We start from the raw sequence: 7,485 nt of genomic DNA on the forward strand, positions 1-7,485 counted from the left end.
TTTTTTTTTAAGATAAAAGATAAGGCGTATATTTTTTTCGAATTTTTTTAAATATTACGAGCAGTCATATATAAAAAGTCGTCTGTGTTTCAGAAAAAGTTGAAATGAATTATTAATAGGAATTTCAATGAAAAAGATGCATTTTACTTCGAATTATGTCATGTTTTTTGTAATATTGTTACAGAGCAGAGGCATAATTAATTTAGAAAAAAATAGTTGTAATATTACAAGAGTAAAGTCAAACCTTTACAGGGAAACAAGTTATAAACTTCCCATTATACTTTTAGAAGAACAATATCACGAGAATAGTCTTATTTATACACTTATTGAATATTTTATTTTTGACAATATTAAAGACATATGGTCTGAGAATAAAGCCAAACAGTATTTCATGCAAAAGAGAAGTTATATTACAGTCATGAAGTCAGAATTTTCAAGAATAAAGTCTTTTATTCTTTTTTTATTTTTGAGAAAAGAAGTCCTAATTTTAAGAAAAAAAAACATTCAACTTAACAGGGAAAAAAATATTGTCGATGAAAAACTATATAGATATTTATTTTATTTTATTATTATTGTTTTTTTTTTAAAGTCGCAATCTTACAAGATAACGTATTGTCTTATCGGAATTCCGGCAGAAAAAGATGTGTTCAGTCATATTTGTTTCAGAAACCGAGTGATACTTTATGGACAATTCAGCACACTTACTGAATCTCATCTGTCCCATCAGGGTTAAAAGAATCATCAGTATACTTGTGGTATGAGATATCTTCAACTTCACCGATGGCATTTTCGAGAGGGAGAGAGAGAACTTTATGTAGTGCTAAACGTATGGGGCTTACGATTGATCCTTGTGGAACACCGCAGGAAAGTCCTACCAGTTGAGCTCACCGTGGTTTTCTCCAGGCAGTGAAGCAGGTGGCGATGACGCTCCGCCATGTTGCCGTTGGCGTTGGCCTTGAACGCCAGCGCCTGGCCCACCTCCTTGGACGCCTTCAGGACAAGGACACAGTCACGTGACCAAATTGTGAGTCAACCATTGAAGAGGAGCACATGCAAACAAGGCATATAATTACATGTTAGTAGCACTATTAGCATGCAATTGTCAACAAGGGAACAATTTTCCATCACTAGTAACATGATAAGTTGTGCTACTAGCTAGCGTGCAGAAATTTCATCCAGTAGTGGAACGCAGGAGTGGAAAAAAATGTGACTCATAGGACAGTTGTTCTACGAGTGCGCCCTAGTCATTCTACTAGTGCGACTGAGTCACTGTACTAGTACTACTAGTGCAAAGAAAACTCATATGGTAGTGGAAGGCGCTAGTGGAAAAACATGTTACTTTTAAGACAGTCGTTCTACTAGTGCAAGAAGAAGTTTCAAGAGTTTCTTTGTCACGCCACTTCTGATAGCTTGTTAACCACATTAGCATCGTGCTTGCCTTGTGACAGAGGAGCCAATCAGCATCAAGCATGCATCACACCGCAGAAACACCACCACGTACTAGTACCTCGGCGTTGGTCAGCAGTTTGTAGCACAAGTAAGCACTCGCTCCTTCTTTCTTTCCCGCTTGAATTTTAGCAAGACGACTTTTCTGTGTGAACACATGCACACGTTCAGCGTGGATGCTTTTAAAAATGTGGATGTAATATGCTTTATTTTAATAATAAAATTAATCCACTTTTTTATTGTTTTCGTTTACAATTACTTTAATTAAGCATCATTAGCAAATGATTATAAAAAACTAAATAGTTGAATGTATTATGTAAAATGTTTTTTTTATTGATGAGTATTATTTTATTTACAATTAATCAATTAACCAATTATTTAGTCAGATAAACAAGTCAAAATACATAATTAAATGTATAAATTGTACAAATATTTAGATTTTTACATATTTTATATACAGTACATGTACACTGCATTATTTTAATAGATACAATTAATTCTCTTAATGTATTTTCTTTCATTTTGCTAATGTTGTAGAATTCTATGATTTACAATGCATCAATTAACCAATCATATAATTAGATAAACGAATGAATACAATTTGATCATGACAATAATTAAATGTTAAAATTATCAGTTTTTATTTATAATTAATTAATAATTCACAGTTAAATAAAAATTGTCAAATGTTCATGAGATAAAATAGTCTGACTCGTGTTTGGAGTATTTTGTTATTTACGATAAATAAAATAACCATTTCTTTATGACAAATGAATACAAATAAAATATGAATAGATGTAAAATATTTCAAAAAACAAATACATACATTTATATACATAAATATTAATTTAACTGTTATCTATTTACAATTTAATAAAAATGAGTATGTATTTTTAATTTGTATTTGAATGATTACATTTTAATACATTTGTTATATTTTATTCTTATATATTTATGATATCCCTACATACTGTCTGCAAAAATATACATTTGAAGAAATAGAATAATGATTCACCAAAACTTAAAAAGTTGAATACAACTGAACAGTAGTTATACAGTGGTTCTTTCACATGCCACATGGTTCCATTAAACAAGGGAGCGTGCCAACCAATATGTGCCCCCCTGCCAGCCCACACTTTGCCCAGTCCTGTTCCGTTCTAGCGGGTTCTCACCTTCTGCACCCGCCTCTCCTCGGCACGCTGGCTCTGGTGGTAAATGCGGCTGAAGTTGGACACAATGACAGGCACGGGCAGAGCGATGACCAGCACGCCGCTCAGGGAGCAGATGGAGCCCACGATCTTGCCCATGATGGTTTTTGGTACCATGTCACCGTACCTGAGGAACAGGTAATTTGTCAAGTCAATCAATCAATCAATCAATCAATCAATCAATCAATCAATCAGGAGTTTGGGGGTGGGGTGAGGTGGTGGTTGGGTGGCGGAGCGCGTGGGGCGGCGGAGGGGGGTGTTGCTTTCCTCCGGGTGGCCGGTTTTCGGGGCGCCCCGGTGGGGCCGGCGGACCACCCTGGATCCCTCGGTGTCCCTCGGTCCGGCCTCCTGGGGTGGACTTTGTGCCTGATCCCACCTCTCGATTGGGTGGGGTGGGGTCCTCAGCCCACGTGATGCAGGCACAGCAATTACAGTACATGACGGTGAATGCAAACAAACAGCGTAAAACGCCGGAGATGAACAAAAGAATGGCATCGTGTTTCTGTATGAGAACACTTTATGGAACAGATATTTGAACACAAACCATGAGGCAAAACATGTAGAGATAATATAATAATACTGACAGGCATACATTCTTTATCCTCTGAGAAGAAGAAATAATATTATTGCAGCTTACTGGGGAGCTGGGACGTCTCCATTTAGATCCCAATGTCTGTATTTTACTTCCCCCAATTGGCCAAGGCAACAGTAACTTGTAACTGATAGTGAGTGCACCATGGGTAATGTGCAAATATACAGTATGTCGTGAGTGAGCAAGATTGTATGACTTGACTTGGCTTGTCTAACCCAAGTCATGACTATGTATGCGAGTAAGTCCGACCTCTGGAAAAAGTTGCCCGAGGGAGAGTCGCTCTTATAAAACTATTCTCGCGGAAATGCGCACGAGCCTGCTTTCTTATTTACAGCAGGACACAGTCAGCCATCTTTGACCATCACACAGTATGCCGGTGATGTGACTCCACGCGTGCGTTGTGACGTAACATATCGCGCGATACGTGTGCGCCCGCGCACATGTTGCTGCCAGGTGATGGAGATCAGATGTTACGCGTATGGAGGAGTGCCCTTGGACACACGTGGCATCAGCACACCGGTCCCTACCCATAAGCCTTTGCGGGGTGTACTTGAGTTGTGATTTTGCCATGGAAACAAAGCTGCTGATGCAACACCACTGCCCGTAAGTCATTGTGCCCTCTTCATTAAAACAACCAATTAAACAAGTGCCTCTGCTAAGGAGCTAATGAGATTAGGAGCATGAACACCACATCAGGCTTCTTCGTTTTCTATATATCTCTCTATATATATATCTATATATATATATGTGTGTGTGAGAAAGAGATAGAGAGAGCGAGAGAGTCTGAGGTGTGTGTGTGTGTGTGTGGTTGTGTGCACGTGTGCATAGTGATCTAGTCACAGCATGGGTCAAGTGATTAAATAATACATGCGAGTGAACGCCCATCTGCAGGCATACCACTGAAACATGATACACCCGCAGACACACACAAACACCACATGCACATGTGTACACAAGTCAGGGCGCATCCATCCATCCATTTTCTACCGCTTACCGAGGTCGGGTCGCGGGGGCTGTCGCTTCAAGCAGGGACGCCCAAACTTCCCTCTCCCCAGCCACTTCATCCAGCTCTTCCGGGGGGATCCCGAGGCGTTCACAGGCCAGCCGAGAGACTGAGGAGCTGGGAGAGGGAAGTTTGGGCGTCCGAGGGGTCTCTCCAGCGTGTCCCGGGTCGTCCGAGGGGTCTCCTCCCGGCGGGACGTGCCCGGAACACCTCACCGGGAGGCATCCGAATCAGATGCCCCGGCCACCTCCTCCGGCTCCTCTCGATGCGGAGGAGCAGCGGCTCTACTCTGAGCTCCTCCCGGATGACCGAGCTTCTCACCCTCTCTCTAAGGGAGAGCCCGGACACCCAGCGGAGGAAATTCATTTCGGCCGCTTGTATCCGGGATCTCGTTCTTCCGGTCACGACCCACAGCTCGTGACCGTAGGTGAGGGTAGGAACGTAGATCGACCGGTAAATTGAGAGCTTCGCCTTTCAGCTCTGCTCCTTCTTCACCACAACGGACTGATACAAAGTCTGCATCACTGCCAACCTTGCAGTGAGAGTTGGAGATCACGGTTGATGAAGCCAACAGAACCACTGTACAAGAAAGTGCGCATCCCCTACCCAAGTATCCTACCACAAAGTTGGCTTCACCTGCATGAGTGTCCTACAGTTTAACAAAGTTGGCATGACAAAAAGTGTCTGAAAATGGCCTACCAAAAAGTCAGTCTTACCTACTTGAGTGTCTCAGCATCATCTACCTGAGTGAACTACCACAATGTCGGCATCACCTCCGTGGATGTCCTATAAGAAAATTTGCTTACCCTACCCGAGTGTCCAAACACAAATTGGGTTTAATTTACTTGAGTTTCCGATCACAAAGTCTGAATCACCTACCTAAAAGTCTCTGTATCACCTATCTGAGGGTCCTACCACAAAGTCGGCATCACCTACCAAAGAGTCTCAATTTTCCCTACCAGAGTTTTTAGCATCACATACCAGAATCTGTCACTGCAAAATTAGTATCACCTATCCAAGTGTCCCAGTATCTCCTACCCAAGTGTTGTAGCACAAAGTTTGAATGACCTATCCTACCATGAAATCAGCATCACCTACCGGCGTGTCTCAGTATCTCTAACCCCAGTGTCGTACCACAAAGTCGGTTTCGTGTACCTGAGAATTGTACCGTAAAGTGTACTTAACCAACATGAGCGTCTCAATATCACCGATCTGAGTGTCCCAGTATCCCCTACCCAAGTATCCTACCCCGAAGTCAAAATCATCTACCAGAGTGTCATTCCAGAAAGTGTGCATCACCCATCCGAATGTCTCACTATCACCAACCCTAGTGTCCCAGTATCTCCTACCCAGGTATCTTACCAGTCAGCATCAACTACCAGAGTGTCGTACCAGAAAGTGTGCATCACCTTGAGGGAATGTCTCAGTCACACCTACCCAAGGGTCCTACCACAAAGTCTGCATCATCCACCCAAGAATTGTACCATAAAATGTACTTAACCAACCCAAGTGTCCCAGTATCACTTACCCCAAGGTCCGACCACAAAGTTGGCATCATCTACCCGAGAATTGTACTTAACCAACCTGTCTCAGTATCCCCCATCGGAGTGTCCCAGTATCTCCTACCCGTGTATCTTACCAGTCAGCATCACCACCGACCAGAGTGTCGTACCAGAAAGTGTGCATCACCAATCAGAGTGTCGCGGTATCACCTACCTCAGGGTCCTACTACAAAGTTGGCATCATCTACCCAAATATTGTACCACAAAGTCTCACATCTCCAAAGTGAGTGTCTCGGTATTATCTACCCGAGTGTCCTATCAAAAGTTTGGCATCCTCTATCCAAGTTTTGTACCATGATGTATGCATCACTTACCCGAGTGTGGTCATGGTGACGATGGTGTACCAGAAGGCGGCAGGGATGGAGGTGAAGGCCGAGCCCTTGGAGCTCTTTTCGGCGTAGAACATGACAGTGGCGAAGACGATGATGGCCATGGTGAGCGAAAAGAGCAGGAAGCCCAACTCTGAGGCGCAACTCTTGAGCGTGTAGCCCAGGATGCGAAGGCCGGCCGAGTGGCGCGAGAACTTGAAGATCCGGAAGACGCGGAAGACCCTGAGTGTGACGAAAGCGCCGCTCACATCCTCGTTCTCGGGCATGACAAGGCCGATGAAGTAGGGCATGATGGACCACCACGTCGATGAGCGACATGACGCTCTTGACGAACTTGAAGCGGCTGGGCGCGGTCACCGGGCGGAGGACATACTCCACTGTGAAGATCAGCACACAGGCTGTGTCCAAACAGAAGAAGGCGAAGGCGTAGCGCTCGCCGCAAGATGTGGGTTTAGCGTAGTTGAACCTCACCCCACACGGGACAGTCTCTAGAACGTTGGCAAGGACGGACACAGCTATGAAGAACCCCGTGACGTAATAGAACACTAGCGCCATGGTGGACGTGTGTGGGTTCTCGAAGGCTTGGCACAGGGAGTCCCGGAAGTTCAAATCCGCCGATATTGGCTCGTTGGTCAGATCCATCTCCTCGTCGTCCTGGAGGCGCTCCTGGTTCTCCCTCCGCCGGTCCTTGTAGTCCTCGTAGCAGCAGTCTCCAATCACTTCTGGGACGATGCAGAAGAAGGAGAGCTCTTCGTCGAAGGCGGCAATGCACTCGTGCCGCGGGAGGTGCAGTTTCCCGTGTCCGATAGAAGTTCAGGATGTGGCGGAACAAGTCCGGGTCACGGTCAAAGAAGAACTCGTTGTTCTCCTGCTGAAAGAAGAAGTCCTTCTCGGAGCTTCCCAGAAGAGTCTCCGGGTAGCGCTCCAGAGTGTCTCGCCACGTCTGAAATCTACTCCCACTCACATTGAGGATAAGGATGTTGTCTTTCCCGCGCCGTCCTTCTGGAGGGACCACCGGCATGGGCACACTGGCCAGGGGCATCCAACCCACGGCTGCTGCACGAGCCAACGGCAGCCATGCTGTCACCCCCGCGGCCATGGTGGGGGAAATCCGTCAAGTCAAGTTGGACAGCGGAGGTTTCACACAGTAGAGGAATACACGCTCATCAGGAGGAAAGTTTGATGCACACTCACAGGAGAACTCCTCACATGCGCTCTTCTTTCTTCCTCCTCTTTGCCAGACGCAGCTCACATGGCAAGGTCGAGCAGTTGGTTTGCTATTGCACAGGTGCCCTGCCCCCCACTCAGGACCTCCCCAAGGCATGTAATTTCTCCTCCCGGACTG

General features: G+C 45.0%; 1 pseudogene; it reads right to left on the reverse strand.

The window, feature by feature from the left end:
- LOC133397486 (potassium voltage-gated channel subfamily D member 2-like) overlaps positions 1–7,239 on the reverse strand; it is an 8,360-nt pseudogene extending 1,121 nt beyond the window's left edge.
- Positions 7,240–7,485: the final 246 nt, after the last annotated feature.

The sequence above is a fragment of the Phycodurus eques genome, chromosome 22, assembly GCF_024500275.1.
Source record: "Phycodurus eques isolate BA_2022a chromosome 22, UOR_Pequ_1.1, whole genome shotgun sequence".
Lineage (NCBI taxonomy): Eukaryota > Metazoa > Chordata > Actinopteri > Syngnathiformes > Syngnathidae > Phycodurus > Phycodurus eques.